The 18,799-nt window shown below is 46.3% G+C and overlaps 1 protein-coding gene across 1 annotated transcript in view; it reads right to left on the reverse strand.

Annotated features, from left to right (window-relative positions):
* BOC (BOC cell adhesion associated, oncogene regulated) overlaps positions 1-16,709 on the reverse strand; it is an 89,049-nt gene extending 72,340 nt beyond the window's left edge. The window contains exon 1 of the mRNA XM_015875561.2: positions 16,543-16,709. The gene's annotated coding sequence lies outside the window, so the exon portion shown is untranslated. The remainder of the gene's footprint in view (positions 1-16,542) is intronic.
* Between the last annotated feature and the right edge of the window lie 2,090 nt (positions 16,710-18,799).

Raw genomic sequence — 18,799 nt, forward strand, 5'->3', positions numbered from 1 at the left:
TCCCACACTTACAGCCCTGGGAGAAAATCCACCTCAAGTGCTGGTTTTAGTTACATAAAGCGGGGTGTGTTTCAAGTGCACCCCAACTCTGACAGCTCTGCTGAAAGCATTTAGAAATGGGCTCTGCACTCTCCTAACTTCATCTCTGTTATCCGTGTTTTTACGGTCAGTTTTTTGCTGAGCTCTGGTCCGCATCCAGCTTTGCAAACCAGTCCCTGTGGGTCAGAGAGGGATAACAGAAGAGCATGGCGATTGTTCCCTTGTCCCTGCTGCAGCCGGTTGGCAGGCCCTTTGTCAAGTCCCCTTGTCACCCACTCTCCCCAGTTACGAGCCCACAGGCCCACAGCCTTGTTGCTTTCTGGAGGGAAAGCTACACCAGAGTGACAGCGTTTCACATGCCCCTTTGGGCTAAGGCTGTTCTTTCGGCTGACACACTTCCCACTTGGAGATAAAGGCAGCTCAGATTCAGTTTCTTGGACAGAAAGTCTCTGCTGAAATTTGGATTCTGACTGGACCAAACCCAGAAAAAGAGCAGCAGGCTTTTGGTCTGGCTACATCTGAAGCTTTTAGCGCGAGCCCACAGGGCCGAGCCTTGCACAAACAGCCTGTCTTGGGAGAGCGCTGCTTCCTGGAGAGATGAAATCTTTCAGAAACCAAGTGAGGAGAGATTGCAAGTCCCCAGGAAAGAGCCCTTCCTCCCCACTCCCACCCATGGCTTGGCGTCAGCGTGGAGCCATGAACCCCTACCCCATTCCAAATCAGATCAAGACAGCAAGCTCTGGGCTATCTCAGTGGGAACGCAGAATCTTAAAGCGGCCCTGGGAATGGAAAAAATCATGGATGTCTGTGAAGTGCTGGCCAGGCCCAAGTGGCTTATTTATAATGTAGGCAGAGCGCTGGGGGAGTCACACATTGCTTAGATTGGGTGAGCGTTATTATTTTCATGCTGTTGGTCCTGGGGAGCAAGCAAGGCAGCAAAAAGTCTCGGTCTTACAAAGGGTAGAGGTGGTAAAAAGTTCACAAGAGAGGCTGACAGCCTTGTTGGGCCACTAGAGGAATAAGCTATCCAAAGACGAGCTTCTAAGTGTAACAGCCTCTGTGCATTTTCTGCATCTGGACAAAGGAGAGGTTTATTTTGGATGTGCTAGCACAACTGCTGTCTACAAGCCATAGGGTCACACAGTTAAGGTCTGGCTGGTGTCTGGTTGGGAAGCATTCCTCTCCCAGGGCCTCCTCTCTCAGCAAGCAATTGTAGGCCTAATAAAAACGAACAATATATTCACCATTCCCCACTGCAACGAGTGAACTTTATGCTACAGAATAAGTAGGTTTCATTCTTCTTAGTAACAACATGCCCTGGAACCTGAGCAGGGGATCGATGATGGTCAAGTATTTGACAGATGCTGGCACATGGGAAATGTGAAGTAGAAGTGGGGCAGGAGACAATGGCTGGCCAGCGAGGAGAGCTGGTTTGCACAGTGCTGGCTGGGAAGCTGCTTTAGTCACATGCAGCATAGTTGGCTGAAAGAGATGACAAAGAGAGTCAGAAAAGTCAAATTAGCCACTTTAATTATCATCTCTACAACTGATGAGATGAGAAGCCACCTCCCTTCTCCACTCCTCCACTGCCAGCTCCATAGGGCGCCTTGTACTGAAAACAGCCTCTGGTGAAAGATGCTCGTCACCATTTCCAAGTGTGTTGCTGACAGGGGCAAGAGGCTCAGCTCAACACTTCTAGGAGTGAGTAGGTAACAAACTGACAGGAGTTTCCTGCTATGGACAGTGCTACAATGAAAAGGTAAAAGTAGTCTGCAGGATGAAGTCCTCCCAACGTAGGCCCACCAAACAGCTGGCTCTCTTCCATCTTGCATGCTAATGCAGAAACATGAGTTTCTTGAGCAGAGATGAAAGGAAAACACGTTCTCATATCACAAGGGGCCCTTGGGACAGGGATATGGGGTAGGAGGATTTGAGGCAAGAAAGGAGATCTTTCTTCTGCTTTCTATTCCCATTAGCACCGAGTGCCACACAGGAAGGAGGAGGTTTGATGTCTGAAGAGCCAACTGCTCTCCCTGCTTTTGCTGATGGAGATACAGGCTTGGTGGAAATATCCCACCAGCCGGCACACTGTGGGGGATGGAGTTCCTCATTTGCCTTGCTTGGGAAGATTGAAGAGATTTTTTCAATTAGCATTAATTTGCACTGAGTAGAGGCTAAATTGGAGATTTCACAGAGCCCATAAAGGAATGAAATCCTTCTGAAGGGTGGATTTTAACACATCTTTGGAGAAAAGTTTTGTGGTCTGTATTTACCAGTGGTTGCCGTGCTCCCTCCTGGTACACACTATGGATTTACCACCTGAGTTTGGAAGGTAGGGAATAAAGATCTTTGCCCTCACCTTAAGACTTGTGTAGCTCTGTATAAAACATACAACTGTGTTTGTTTTAGATATGGAGTTTCACAGGAAAGGCTGACCAGGCAGTTCCTTCTTCTTAAAGTTCCAGAGGAATGGCTGCTCCTGGGAGATGGCTCAGTGATTAACAGACAAAGCTGGAAGTGCCAGGTCCCCCAGACAGTTTCCCTAGCCAGCTTTTTCCATAGAGGCCCAATTACTCCTAGTTTTATAAACATCATGGAGAAGGAACTCAGACACACTTAAACAGGGCACAGACAGAAGTCAAGACCTACACAAACACTGAGATCAGAAATGCACATGCCATTCTGCATGAGTCTTGAGCTTAGTAAATGCAGAAACAACACCGTGCTGCGGAGCTTATAACAGAATTAAAACAAAAAGAAAAGCTGTAAAATGTAATAGTATGGGGAAATAACATGGTTCTCTCACTGCCGTAGACACCTATTTACTGCAATGCTGGGTGAAGAGATACTTTTGCACTTGGTGAGCTCGGGGCTTCATTGAAAAGCTTTACTCTGTGTGCATTACTATGACAAAAAGTGAAATTCTGAAAGCGTGTTGTTGCAACCTCAAAAGAGAATAAGGTTTCTGCATAGGTTGGCCTGAAAATAATGCCTCCTATTTATTGTCACGGAATCTACAACAAGGAGTACAATAGCAGTATTTGATAGAAGAGATTCTCAGCTACAAAATACAACTTTTCAACATAGTCACCACCATTTGCTATACATTTTCGCCAGTAATGAACAAGAGCCTACATGCCACACATAAAAATCTACATGACCATTTGAAACAAGGTTTGTCCTTCATGATGCTGCCACCACTGCTGAAATGCACCACACATTGCCTCGCTGTGCTCACATCCACTGTTTGGTCTCCACAAACATTCAGCAAGCATCACTGAATGTTAACGGGTGCCATTTTCTCTGTGTGGGGGAATTCAGTGACACACCTTTGCTTCATCTGCACTCCCATGTCACTAACATCACTTGCCGTGACTCAACTGACATGCCATTACTTTCTCAGCAGCAAAAAGGGCAATGAATTTTCTTTTAACTGCTCGTTTATATCGAGAAACAGCATGCTCGGGACTCACAATGACCACCAGAGTTCCCCACGTCTGGGTTCCTCCATTAGCGGGTATATGACCGTGACCATGTCTGCCTCAGCCGCAGGTGAGCAGGCAGGAGCAGGTGCAGATGTCACAGGATATTTAACTCCGCACAGTACAATTGGGAAAGGTTTTGGCGTGAGCTGCCAGGGAGGTGGGATTTGAAGTCTGGACAACCTGCCCTATTGTGAACAATTTAAAAAGCACAGTCTCCTTGGTGCGTCCAAGGAGTGATTTGATCTACCAGCACTTCAAGGGGAAGAGGGATTCCCAATATCAAAGAGCCCTTTAATCTGGCAGAAAAGGGGCATGATGAGGACCAGCTGCAGGGAGCCGAGGCCAGACAGCTTCAGACTGTGAAGTCAAGGTGCACTTTTTTAACTGTGAAAATAATTAATCCGAGGAGCACATTACCCATAAGGGCAGCCAGTAAATCAGGACCAGATGTTTTTCTGGAAAATATGATATCACCTAGCCAGGGACTGCTCAAACTACAAGGGAAGAGTCCCAGTGGTCTCCAATGCTGGCTGTAAAGCTCACACTCCACACAAGAATGTGTTTTATATATATGTGTGTGCACATGTATGTGTAGCTGTACGGGCACAAAGCCCCGCTTGGTACGGGCCAGCATCACCCTAAGCCAAAGCTGTAGTACAGCGTAGCTTATTTATATACCCACCTCAGTTTTACAACAATGCACAAGTATATGGACTGGGCTTGGATTCCTTTGGGGTTTCCAAAATATCTGTAGCATCCCCTGCCTCAAAACGGCCATCTCGTCAGCTAGGGATGCCGCAGCCCTGAGAGTGCCTTTCTTCCAGCATCACCCAGAGCCTCCATTGAGAATCACTGGGTTGGGCAAAATCCTGCATTCACCCTCCTTCCCCGCCCCCGGCTGCTCACCCAGACCTCACAAAAAAAGGAAAAAAAAGAGAGAAAACAACCCTCCGCACTGCCGACAGCAGCAGCAACCAAGCCACAGGCCCTGTAATTGATGGCTGCAGCGGAGGGACCCCGCTTGTCTGGCTGACTCCCTCACCCCCAGCTCCTCCATCCTTCTCCCCCCACCCTCTTCTTTTTTCTGGTAGTTGTGGCCTCATCCTCCATCACATTTATTCCCTTTCTCACGAAATAAGGATGCTTTAAAAATTGTTTTTGCTATATGCACGCTGTTTATCTTTGGGCATGTCAGTGTCTTTGCATGAGGGAACATGGACGGCTCGCTGCCCAGAACAATGTCAATGCAGTGGGGAGAGGGGGGCGAGTCGCAGGGGGAATAATGTGAAAGGGAAACGCTGCCGCACACAGGGCAACACAGATGGACAAAGTGCAGCGAGGCAGCTTAGTTAAAGGGCTGCATTAAAATTAAACAGAGACGGTGCTCATTTTCCAAGGCGACAAGGCGGCTGCAGGAGGGCTTCCTGGCCTTCGCGTGCCTGGTGAAACGAAACCCAAGCAAACCTTTCTCCACCTCACGCCCCCAGCAAATCTCAACTGGGCTGCCCACTGTCTTCACTCCACCTGGGCCAATGGGAGCTGGCACTGAGGGGATCCCAACCTCCCTCCTCTGCCATCAGCTCATGTTTGTGAAACAGAGGCCCTGGCACAGGCTACCTCAAGAAGCTGTGGGTGCCCCGTCCCTGGAGGCATTCAAGACTAGGCTGGATGGGACCCTGGGCAACCTGAGCTGGTGGGTGGCAGCCCTGCCCACAGCAGAGGGGTTGGAACTCAATGGGCTTAGAGGCACCTTCCAAACCAAACCATACCATGCTTAGGCACTCTGCTAAACAGAGGCCTTGCACCAGAGGAGGGCAAATGGAAGATGTTATCAAAGTGGAATGGAAGAGCAGCTCATTGGCAAGGAACCCTTCCTGGAAGCTGTTCATGCCTTTAATGGAGATGAATTAAAATCTGCATTTCTTGCTGCATAAATATGGAGCCATCAACCTGGTAGACTCCAGATAGCTACCCAAGGAAGGACAAAGAGCTGTGTGGTCTTATTTTACGTATCTTATTGTTGGAACTATATCCATTCTGCATACTCTTAAATCACTAACCAAGCTGTCAGTGCAGATCCAGAACACTTATACTGCTGATAATACAAATTAACCAGGCTGTGTGGCAAGTGTTAAATAGCCAGGGTGAATAGCCAAGGTGTCTTGTTGGGTACTGCAGGGTGTGGTGCCACACATAGGACGTGGGTGCTCATTCCAAACAGAGCCTAGAGGTCAAAGATTTCACTTCTCTTAATTCCTTTTGAATTACCAGGGTCGACATGATTTAGGATACATGCTAAAAACTCATTATGACAGACTTATGGATACTACCCACGCAGGGAACATAAATTATTGCACGTTTTCTACCTTTAGTATAAACAACTCTTTTGGCTCAGCTTAACAGTTCATTTCTGGAGGATAGTATATTCAAAAATGTATGTAACTTGGGGATGAAAACAGAAAAGACAGCAGACCAGCTCCAAGGGTTGTCCTCAGACACACAAGCCCCCCAAGCTCCTGCCTCGCGTGATAGAGTTTGGCACGCACATGGCAGGCTCACCAGCTGGGAGGAGCTGCAGCCACAGGGTGTGAAGAGGAGAAGGTAGCAGAGGATTATAAAACTGTCCAGATAAATTAGAGAATTAGTCTGAGATCAGTGGGATGGAAATCATGGCAGAGCAAGCACAAAATGCCACAGCGAGGTATTTGCATGCCAGTGCAAAGCAGGATCTAATTGGATAAAGAGTACTGCTGAGGGATGTGCTCCCAGTCCCACAGACAAAAACTTAGCCAATGCTGTCATACTATTTCAAAACAGACAAGTCTCTTGATGGGATCCATGAATAAGAGATTCATAGGACAGGCATGGGAGGAAAACAACCATGCTACAGTTGGCACCAGAAGATGCTTCAGCTGGATGCTGGGCACAGACAGCACTCTCCGAGGGTAAACAAACTGGGGAGCACTCCGAGATGCAACAGCAAGTATGATAAAAGCTTTAGAAAACAGTCTTTCAGAGAAGATTGAAAGAACTGAGTTTGTTTAGTCTAGTGAAGAGGCAACTAAGTGGGAACATAACAGTCTTTTAGTACATAAAGGCTTGTGCTAAGAACTACAGAGTCTAAAGGAGAAGCATGGGGAGGACTGGGTTTGCAGCAAGTTTGTAAGCCAACTGAGTAGTTATAGTGAGTCTTTGGAACTATGGATACTGCAGACTCCTTCAGAGGCACACTTCAGGAGAGGACATCTATGGACCATTACTGAGCACCCAGAGGTGCGCTCCTTCCCTGTCCTGCACCCTACTTGACCTTGCAGCTTTACATACATCTCCTTTCTGACTTCCAGCAAGGCAAGGGAATAAGGTGACCCCCAGAAGTTGTTCATAAAGTGGTTGCCCATTGGCCGTTGTCTCCTTGCTGTAACTCATCGCCTCCCCTTGCCCTCTGCACACTCAGTGCTTGAAAGACTTTCAAAACTGATTTGCACTCTGTCTGCAACGGACTTGCAAGACCCTTGCAGTGAGACCCATAGGAGGTCTCAAACTGCCATGCATGTACCAAATAACAACACCTGTCACAAAGGCCATCTTATCTAAATAGACAAGGAAGATGAAAATTACATCCCACATCTTGGGGCTACGAGGACCTGTCAGGTGCCAGTGAGAGTTCAGGAGGACCTGCTTGCAGCCTTCAGTTACCTAAAGGAGGCTGCAGAGAAGGCAAGACACAGGCTCCTCTGGGAGGTGCAGGATGAGACAAGAGGCAACAGGCACTGGTTGCAACAAGAGAATTGCTTCTGGAGTGAAGGAAAAAAATCCTGTCTGGTTCAGCATTGGTGTAGATTTCACAGAAAGACTGTGAAATCCCCAGCCTTGGAGGTGTTTAGAACTCAGCTGAACAGAGTACTGGACACTATGACCTATTTTTGAAGGTAGCCTTGCATTTACAGGGGGCTGAAGGGTAGAGCCCTGCTGAGGTCCTGTCTCACATGAACAGGAATACTAAGAGTATTCCAAATGGCTCCTATGCCATTGGCAACTGCAACAGCACCATGCCACTGGTGCTTCATGCAGTACCCTTTTCACCACGCCGGTCTTTTTTCACATGGACATTTGGCCCATGAGCCTTTCTTTGGTCTTTATGTCCTGCAAAGTTGGATCCCCACTGCTTGCATCAGGCTCCAACCCATTGTAAAGCACTGTGTAATAACAACATTTCTTGATCGTGATTTCCAACAATAGCTACCACCCAAGTTCTTGGCTCAGGGCGCAGGCCAATATCTAACAGCATTCAGCTCAGCCCAATATTATCTGAATCCCCACCCCCTCTGACTCCAGCTCCAGAGCTTGGCCGGCTCTGAGCCCAAGCTGCTCCTGCCTGCAAACCCCAGGCATTCTGAGCACCGCTCAGAATGGAGCGGGAGCACTCAGAGATGAACTTTTGACAGTGCAAATTCGAGGGAAGGCTGAAGCCCTTGATTGTCTGTCACTGATTTATTGATGCCTCCCTAATTGAGGAATGCCAACCATACATGGAGATCTGCAGAAGGAAAAGACTTGGCTTGATGGAAAGAGGGGTCATCGCAGGCAAATCAGACACAAGCAACAAGAAATGTTTTGTTGTTTTTTTCCTTTTCTGCTGCACTGAATTCAATAAATGTGCATCTGCTGAGCTGTTTCTACACACAGAATTCTCCCTTGTTCCAGACTTGGCCTTAACTCCTGTTGGTAACCTTGATCAACAGTGATCTGTCTGCTGAGGGTATGTGTGTGTATGAGCGAGAACGAGAGACGAAACTCATTTCCAAAGCAGACATTTTTCATCCTCTGCCAGCCATTTTTAAGTTAATCTTAAAAAGATAAGTTAATCTTTAGCAAATGCTGGAGAACCACATGTGTTCATTCATTTCTGAGACAAAAATCGGCCATTGTTCTTCATGGACCACTCTACCACTCATCTCTGTGTATACTCAACTCCAGTTCCCTCTGGTTCTATTCAGCAGCTGGCATCTGTCACTGATGACAGCAGCATAAGGTTTCACCTCTATGAAACAGAGCAGGAGTAGGCTGAGGTCCCTGCATACATTTCCCTGTTGGAATTTCACTCCTTCCTTCTAGATCTGCTCTTCCAGACACCTTCACATCAGCTCTCTTCCCATTACCTTCTCATGTACACCACACCTGTGAGGTGGATCCTGTGTTCTCATCCCAGCGCCAGAGCTAAGGAGCATTGGTTGATGCCATAGAGGAAAAAACGTACAGTCTACTTTACACTTTGGTATAACCACCCTTTGAGTCACCCTGCTGTGGCATGGCAGAATGTAGCATCTAAAGTAGGCTCTGCAACAGACAAGCCATTTCTGGGCTGAGGCTTCCATTCAATCTATGGAAGCAACACTCTCAGTAAAGCATTTTGTTAATACTTTCGTTAGAGAAATTTAGCAGTCTAAATATGGCTCTGCTTATAATGGCACTTACATCTTGCAGCGTGGGGTTTTGGTCATGCATACGTCAAGCTGCTCACTCCTGCTCTGTTTTGGTTACCATATTATAGCTTGGTTTACTGACATAGGTTTTCACCAGTGCAGACCCAACGTTTCAAGCCTCAGCAGTAGTTCAGATAGAGGCAAATGAGCTTACCAGAGACAGATTAGGCAGAGAAACCAGGTAGCAGGCAGGCTGACCAAGACAGAGAGCTGAGAGCTTTGGCATGAGCACAGCCAGCGCTGAGGAGGGAAGATCTGCTCACAGGGCTGGAGCGAGGAGCTCCAGGCTGTGTGTGGCAAGGTCTGTGCTGCACAGCACCTTCCTACGCCAAGCTTGGACCCCACGCCTGGAAACTTCATGCATTCCCCTGGCAACAGATTCACTTTCCAAAACAAAATGAACTAAAACAGAATCATTTCCTATGAACGAATTTGGGACGGAATGTAAAGCGCAGGCGGGGAAATATATATGTGACATATTTGAAACAGCAGAGAGAATGATTTCATCTAGCATCCAGCTGACTGCAAAAGAGAGTCAGTAGCCCCCCAAAAGAAAGCCATAACACACAAACACATTTTATGCTGGCCAAGGTGAGAAAAGAAGAGCTGTAGGTGCAGGGGTGACAGCTACTTTAGGATCAAAGGAGAAGGCTGAGAGGAAACTATAAAACCATCTTCAGATCTGGATGGGGGAGGCTGTACGAAAGGGAAAAACTTAATTAAATGTGGCAAACAATGACTATTTTTTCTGGGAAAGGAACAGTGGTGATTCTACTTCCAGCATACCACACCTGAGCAAACATTATCCAAAGATGGCCTGAGTTAGGACTTCATTGCCAGTGTGGCAATGCAGATCTAGCCTTCACTTCAGAGTCACTGCAGGGGAGGAACTGGCTTGCCACTGGTGCTCACTATCAGTCCCATCCCTTTCAGAGTACCTCAGATGGTTGATTGCTGGACATTGCTGAAGATGCAACCATTTCATTCCCGCATTTTTAACACACACACACACACAAACAAACAAACAAAAAAAAAAAAAAAAAAAAAAAAAAGAAGGAAAGAAATGAGGTATCACTAATGCTGAGGTGGGTGGCCCAGCTCACAGAATGACAGAACCACAGAATTGCAGGGGTTGGAAGGGAATTCAAGAGATCATGGAGTCCAACCCCCCTGCTAAAGCAGTTCCCTACGATAGATCAAACAGGTAGGCATCCAGCTGAGTCTTGAATATCTCCATAGAAGGAGATGTCATCCTCTCTGGGCAACCTGTTCCAGTGCTCTGTCACCATAAATTAGTTCTTCTGTGTGTTAGTACGGAACTTTCTATGTTCAAGTTTTAGGCTGCTACTCCTTGTCCTGGGTCCTTATATTTATAAACATTTATCAGATCCCGTCTCAGTCTTCCTTTCCCCAGGCTGAACAGATCCAGGTTACTTACTCTTTCCTTACACAGGAGATGCTCCTTAATCATCTTTATGGCCCCCTTCTGGACTTCTTCCAGGAGATTCCTTTCTTTTTTGAACTGTGGACCCCAGAACTGGACAAAGTATTCTAAATGTAGCCTCAATGGGGGAGAGTAGAGGGGGAGGATGAAGATGTTGAACAAGACTGGACCCAGCACCAACCCCTGGGTAACACTGCTAGTTACAGGCCTCCAACCAGACTCTCTGCCACTGATGACAGCACTCTGAGCTCTGCCAGTCAGACACTTCTCAATCCACCGCACTATCCTTTCATCTATCCCATATTTTCTGAGTTTCATAATGAGGGTGTTGCAGGAGATGGTGTCAAACACCTTGCTGAAGTCAGGGTATACAATATCCACTGAATATCCCCTGCTCCACCATCTACCCAGACATTGATGACATCATATAAAGCTATTAGGCTGGTTTCCCCTTGGTGAATATGTGTTTGCTACTCCTGATAACCTTCATCTCTTCCAATTGCTCGGACATGGCATCCAGAATAAGTTGTTTCATCAACTTTCAGCTCGGTGACGACCTTCACCCAGAGCATCTGCCAGGTGAAATACTGACATTAATATAACTCAGGGAGACAACATGGGCATCAATAGCATAGAGTGGCCCACAGGTCACGAGATGCAGGTTACCTCCCCCTGACAAGTCTCTTGCAAACCATCAAGCCAGGAAGCAGCAGCAGATTCCAGCCACAGCCCAGGGTTAAATAGTAAGGGGAGATCTTTTGAAGCCAGCTTGTTCCTGGGACAGGAAAGTAGTAAGCTCTACAGCAGTTCAGAGAAAGGAAAAGGAGTACAAGAAAAGACCAGCTTGACTAGAATGCTGCTGTTGATCTCAAGAACAAGAAGGCTATGCATAGAGAGTGAAATCCAAGCTAGATTATTAAGGATTAATATACAATTATAGCAAAGGCAAGGACAGCCCAAGTCAGAAAGTTTATGGGAAAAATAAAAGGAGCTGAGGAATTATAAACCAATGAACTGAATTTCATTTACAGGAAATAATTCTGGAGTGAATAATAAAAAATCTATTTGTAAGAAACTGGAATGCAACAGGATGAGTAAAAACCAATATTAGCTTCACAGTCTAGTCCTGACAAACCCATCTGATTTCCTTTTAAAACAAGGAGACAGACCTCATAGGCCAGTAAGAAGAAGCAGATGTCAGTATCCTTATTTGTTAAGTCTTTAGACACTGGCATGGCTGAAATTCTCATAAACCAGGAAGGAATGTGTGGTCTATTGATTGCAGAGCAAAAGCAGTATTGGTACCCAGATGGTTGAGAGTAGGACTTCCCTCTCCAGTACAGGAACACATTGAAAAGACATCCACAGGCTTCTCTCTGAGTCTGACTCCCATCAGTTAGTGCTATGGGCTCTGAGCTGGAAGAAAGGCAACTTAATTCACCCAAAGCTGAAAGGATCTGCAAGTACACTGAAGGAACAGAACTTATTTTAAAAGCAGCTCGATGAATTAGAGAGTCAGGAAGAAAAAAGAAAGGACACAGTAGGAATCCATGAAAGGATTCCTGCTCTAAGGAATAACTGACTACACAAATATAGCTATGGAACTACTGGAGCTGAGGGTTAGAGCAGATTAAAACCTGAACTGTTGGCCATCGTTGCTATAATCTTGGAAAAGACAAAAAAAAAAAAAAAAAAAAAAAGAAAGAGAGAGAGAGATGTGGCCTAATTAGATACAGTCAAGAAGAAAACAAGAATAATAATCAGAGGTCTAGAGAATATAATCTGTGAGGAAAACCTGGAAGAACTGGTGAGGTTTAGCCTTAAGAAAATAAGACCTACAAGAAGCACAAGATGTTTTAAGGTTGACATAAAGCGGGAAAGGTGCTAGTCAGTTCAACTGGCCTATAATGGAGATGTTAAGAAACCATAACAGGCTTCAACTGTAAGAAGGATTCAGAGTTGATGTTATGAAACTAAATAGGGGCAAATAGATGGAAGCAATGAATGAAGCATCCAGCTGTGAAACTTCTGTGAGTGGAATGCTTGAAGAACAGGCTGGATAGCTGACAAGAATGACATAAGTGTCCTGCCTCGGGGATCTGGAGGGGGAACAGAGATTTGGTACTAGTCAGTGCATCTTCTGGGGGAGCCTGAGAACAAGGGCTGGGAAGGGCCCATCCAATACGGAGGACCTTGCTAAAAGCATTCAGTGGGACAGGAAGGTAAGGAAGCAAGCCAAGAAGTTTCTCTTTGCTCTTCCTCAGCCTGCTCTCTGTAAACATCCTTCCCCCCCTGCATTTTCTCCCCATAGTGTCACATCACTATGATGTGTACAAAAGCTGGAAAGTAGGGCCTGCTGCTCCCAGTGCCATCACGTGTGATGGGGTGGGTGAAAAAGCTCTTGCTGCTTCAAAAAGAAGTTTCCCATAGTCAGAACTGCAAGTGGTTTATGCCAACAGGTGAGAAACCAGTGGTTTGCATTCACATTTTCCCAGTAACCAGCACCCATCTCCTTTGGATGAAGCAACGGGAGAGATGGCATGTCTGGAACCCAAGGCAAGCATCTGTGTTGTGTGCGCCTTACAGCATTGTGCAGATCCCTGTGTGAGGTGTTTGTTTTTATTTCTTTCTCACAACAGGCTTTACAGTATATGTCAAAGACAATCTGCATCTCTAGTCTGATCTTTACAAGGTTCTTGCACTGGTTACAGGGCAGCAATGTAAACAGAAGATTACTGGTGACCACAAGGAGAGACAGGCAGAATGAAAAGAACTAAAAGTTATCCTGGTCTGCATGCACCACTGTGTTACTTCTGTTTCAATAAATACCTGCACTTACAAGTTCAGAATTGCACTACAGGAAACCATGCTTTGAAGATTAAAACGTATTATAAATCTACATAGCATCCTCAGATGGCAGATTAGAGGTTACTGAGTGTTCACATGCAAAGGAAAGTTGCAGGCATATCAGTGCAATCAGATGACCACTTTTTTTTCCCTGTATTCCCATTCCAAATCTGAGCTGCAATCTATCTGCCCCGACAACTAAGCGCTTCAGGACCTCTCAACTGTACTTTCTGTTATTTGTGATCAAAAGGAAATTGTTCCCCGCTGACATGATGGCAGACACTCAGCATTTCAGATGGAAAGTGAGAGCTGAATCTCTTTGAACTGAGAGCTACAACACATTCTTAAAAGAAAACAACAAACTCAACTCCAACATTAAGTGAGTAGCCAGCCTGTTAAACATTTAACATCAGTAATGACCAACAGAAAACGTAGGCTAAGGTGCTCAGCTCACCTCAATTGTTTGATTTAGGTTTCACTGAAGGCAAAAGTACCGGCACATCAACTAAGAATGTCCATCAGCTGAGCAACCTGGCCCCACAAGCACAATGAGCTCAATCTGAATGACTTGCCTTCAGTGAGAGAAAGATTGGTTCCAAGTGTTTTCCTGGCCTTCTGGCTGTTAACAGATCATTAGTTGAATGGCAGTCTCACATTTGTTGCTAATTATTACTACTAATAATTTTGCCTTGCATTAGCAACTCGTCAGAAATGCACATGAAAGCACAAGAGCCTTTTATGTTTTCATTGGCAAAAAAAACACCATCTCTGAATATTCACTTTCATTTGACTGAACACTGGTAATGTGTACAGAGCAAACAATCAAGAGACTTCACAACACAATATGTGCAGCAGATTGTATTCCTATAGGTCAAACTCTCTTACAGCATTAAGCAGCACTCCAGTTCCATAGAAGTGCTATGGTTTCACATAGAATAGGAGCTAGCTCAAATACCCTTTTTCTCTCATTTCTGCCTTATAGGCCACATCCAGAGCATGTCACAGCGCTGCACCTCCCTTTTCACCATGGGCACAAGCACAGTATGCTGCATTACTACACAAGTCCTTGGTCTTGGCTCCTGTCGGACCCTGTCTCTCCTGCAAGGATGCTCTTTCCCTGCGTACCAAGTGTTCATGTAAACAAGCACATTCAGCCAAAGTGCAGTGCATCCATGGGGAAAATGACAAACACTCTCTTTGTGGCAGAAGTGGGCCCATTGTCAGAAATCAGAAGAATCATTTCCCGGTTACAGTAGCCTTCGGATACATTGTTGATCCAACTTCGACTCCCAAATAAAGACGCTGAGAGTGATATATTGGCTATTCTCTTTCAGTGACTGACCACTCGAGAGCAAGAATGCAGCCTCTCGGAGGCTCAGCACAAGGGCTTGAAGAGCTCAGCTGTATTTTCTTCCACTTAAAACTGGAAGAGGTGAATAGCTGGTGAAAGTGGGGAGGAGATTGATGGCTTTGGAAACTGCAAGGCCCTCTCCCTACATGGGACAGCTTTGGTACAGCCAGCCAGCTTTGAGTCTGACCTTGCCCTCTCTGACTTGACAGCAATCTCAGCCCCGACCTTGGAAAGACCACCCTTCTCCTGGCAGAAGCACAGATTAGGGAATAAGGAAAAAGACTGAGTGGGGATCGAGTCAAGATAAATTTATTCCACAGGAGAGGACAGTCTGTGAGGCACGTAGAAGCTGGGCGTCCCTCTCATGCTTTGACACTCACTCATCACCTCCAGACATGGTCTGAGACTGACCGACTTATCACAGTTGTGCTCAGAGCACCTTCTCACCTCCTCTGCTGAGAGCCCCTCTTCCCTGCACTGTGGATGTTGTGAGAGCAGTCAGACAACATCCCCGATGGAATGTTGAGCCCCTAATTCTCCAAAAGTCATAAAAAATCCCAAACAGGCTCTTTCCAGATCGAAATATTTCAGCAGCATGAGCCCCAAATCCATCTTGTAACTCACTGCTTCCCCCTGCAAGGGAACCCGTCCCTTCCCCAGGAGTTGCCTCCCCTCTGCTTTCCCTTTCCCATAACAAGCCATCCCTCACCCCCCTGTTTCTGTAAAACACTCAGCACACATGGCAGCTGGGGGGGGAGGGACTGAGGGGCTGGTGGAAGCCACTCAGATTTCACATTTATTTAATAGCCGTGGCTGTGCTTGTTTGATTTATCTTCACACATACGTTTGACAGATATGGTCTCATAAAAACTCCACAGAGTAAAAACACCAAAAAGGCCTGCAGCCATACTGTGTTAGCATGCAGTCTGGCTCCAGCTCTGGAGCAAAGCGGAGATCAAGCTTGCTACAGCTGGCAGCAGTGCAAGAAACAGACAACTTTGGAGTCTGTAGGATACTGCTGTGTTCAGAATATCTCACGAAAGCTTATGGATACTTACTGCCACAGCACGGAAGAAGCTTGCTTTGTCCCTAACCTGTGAGGAACTTCAGAGCTTGCTGTATTTACACTGTTCCAAAAAACTCTCTCAAAAAATTTAAGGTCTCATTTAGAAAGTTCCCTTCAAACCAACATGGTTCTGACGAATACATTTTCACTGGAGTGGAGCTTACCTGGTACAATTTGTGCACAGAGACTCTATTATGTAGCTCAGGATACAGACTCTACAAAAGCACAACCTACTGTAAAATATGCATATTTCAGAGTATTTTTTTTGTTAAAGGGAAACACGCCTGAAACTTTCATTCCGAGCATCGAGAGCAGCAAAGTAAAATAACCATAAATGAAGTCACTGGGGTGCTAATGTTGCTCAAAGGTAGGATTCCAGGTGCATTCAGGTGGTGTTTTATTATGCATATAAATAACAGGCCCTCCCCACCATGTCTCCAAGCTGGCAACACAGTCTGGAAGAAGGTGCTCAGAGCTGAGTGAAAGACCCTGTGTTCCAACCTGCTACTGCAATGGCTGCTCCAGTTCTTTGTACACTACTCCCATGTATAAAATAACACTCTTAAGACTTACCAGTAGCAGGGATATAGCATGGCTCCTGGTCTGTTAACAAAAGCAAATGTAAAAACCTGGGTATCAGCCCCACAATTATCTCAGCTGGTGAAAACCACTGAAGAAAATTAGTGGTAAAAGCTGTGACTGTTTCTCTGTGGGCAGATAAGATACCTGTGGTTCCCCCTTTCATTAGAGACGGTTTTTCCTTAGCTACAGAAACATCATATTTTCTGTTTTAAGCAAATAACTAACAATCTTGCAAGCACCCCTACCTTCAGGACAGGTTCTTCTGATTTCCAAGGACTGTGCTCACTAGACAGGAACTGCAGGGCTTCAGCATTTTCTCCTCCTCTTGCTCTATTGCTGACTGATGAAACACTTCAGTTGCTTTTGTATGTAGTAAGGACACACTCTCAGGCAGAAGGCCAGCTCTCCTCTAGATACCTTCCTCCATTTGAGCAGAGATCACCTGCAGAAAATATATCAAATATACCAATTGTAACACCTATTGTTGTGCAAGTTAGGATCAGTACACACAAATGCCTACATGTGTTGGGCAGCACCTGGGGCTGGACGCTCCAGGCTTCCTCTGTGACAAACCAACAACAAAGGTTGGCAGTCATGAAAATATTAAGGCTGGAAAAAAATCACTGAGATCATCTAGTCCAACCATCAACCCATCACCACCATCCCCACTACACTATGTCCAACACAGCTCCCTTCAGGAAGAAGTCAGCCATTGCCAGAGGCACTTCTCATCCAGTGCCAGAATAGGGCAAAAGAATCTCCCTAAAAAAGCTGTGGGTGACATGGAAGGGCATGGGACAGCACTGAAATGACCACGCACAAGTTCAGGCTGTCATAAGAACGGGGACTGTATCTCCCACGTACAGACACAGGAAAGGAGGCTGCTTTCCCACTGAAGGCACAGGTACCTACTGGGCATTTCCATTCCTTCCTTTTCTTTTTGGATATGTATAGAGCAAAGAGCAAAGCACTGACAAGCAGTCAACGAATTCAGCTGCCGGTTGGCTGTGCGCAACTTTGGGAGCTGCAGGGTGAAAGTGATGCATGGAAATTAAGCTAATTTTAAACTGCAGGCAAGAGAAGAGACTTGCTAGCAGTTACTTAAGAGAAGCTGCTGACTGTTTGAATACCATTAAGAAGATTAATGTCAGCCCGCAGAACCACTGAAAAATTAGGGCTGAAAGGGACCTCGAAAGGTCAGCCCAGTGCATCCCTCTCACCCAAGGCAGGATCACCTACGGCTCGGCCATCTCTGACAGATGTTGCCGAACTTGATCTTAGAGCTCTCCACTCCCCAGGCAGTCTATTCTTTATTACCCCTGTCATTAGAAAGTTTTTCCTAACATCTAAATTGAGCCTTTCCTGCTGTGATTTAAGCCTTGTTGTTTTTTGTTTTGTCTTTTTTTTTCCTCCTCTGCCACAGACGAGGTGTAAAGACTGTGTGCTTTTATGTGCTCGTAGAGTTCAGTTCTCCCCTCCTTTGGGTTGGGGGATTTCAGTTCTTTCAAGCCGAGGCGGCAGGTAATGGTTCACTCGGCTTCCAGCTGTTCTCCCCGCTCTCCTCTGGGCTGGATCCAATTACACCACATCTCTTCTCATTTTCCATCACCTCAACACCATGACATAGCCGACTTGCACTCGGCGTTTGATCCTTTTCCTGAAGAACTGCTCGTTAACCCGACACTCGGTCCTCGAGGAGCCGCATTGCTGCTGCAACAATGTAAGAATAGAAGACTAACACTTAAGCCGAACCCAGCTGAACACCAATCTCCGAGACCGGGGCGGACAGCACGGCCCAACGCTGCCCCCTGGCGAGGCGGCGGGGCCCAAGGGCGAACCTTGTCCAGCAGCGTGCAAGCTCCTAAAGGTTCCTGCGTTCAAAGTACAGAACGCTAACAACTAGAATCAAGAGCTGTGAGCAGGGAAATAAAGCTCTCTATACGCTGAGAGGAATCAGTAAGAGACTAGGAAACAGATGGAGCCCTGCCTTGTTCTCACAGGAATACGTTCCTCCAAACCATCAAACTCCAGGGCTCCCCAAAAGAATGGCTTCTGTGATGTCACCTCCATCTCCCCTAGGAGTGCTGAAGTCAATCCCTTAAGGCTGGGTCCCAGACCTATTCCATCTGGGTGCCTCCCACTCTGGCTTCAGGCTCCCCGTGTGCTCCACCCTGCAGCTCCCAGGTAAAGCCAAGTCAGCGTTCCCTCCAAAGGGCTGCCTTGTTCAGGGAGAGGAAGAAGCACAGAGGGGATGGACAGACTCCTCCTGCTGTGTTTGGAAGAAAAGAAATGGACATTTCTAGTAAGATGCTGCCACAAGATGTCACATTTTGTCATTGACAAGAACAGTGGTTGAAAGCCAAAGTTGGCAGAGGGGTAGAGGTCACTCCTGTGCAGGGCTTTACTAGCTTTTCTGGGGGCAATGCAACCAAGAAAGTAGAACAGTGATAAAACCTCAGGCCTTTCTGAGAGCTCAGTAGCTCAGGGTTGAGCAGCAAAGGT

Source organism: Coturnix japonica, chromosome 1, assembly GCF_001577835.2.
Source record: "Coturnix japonica isolate 7356 chromosome 1, Coturnix japonica 2.1, whole genome shotgun sequence".
Classification (NCBI taxonomy): Eukaryota; Metazoa; Chordata; class Aves; order Galliformes; family Phasianidae; genus Coturnix; species Coturnix japonica.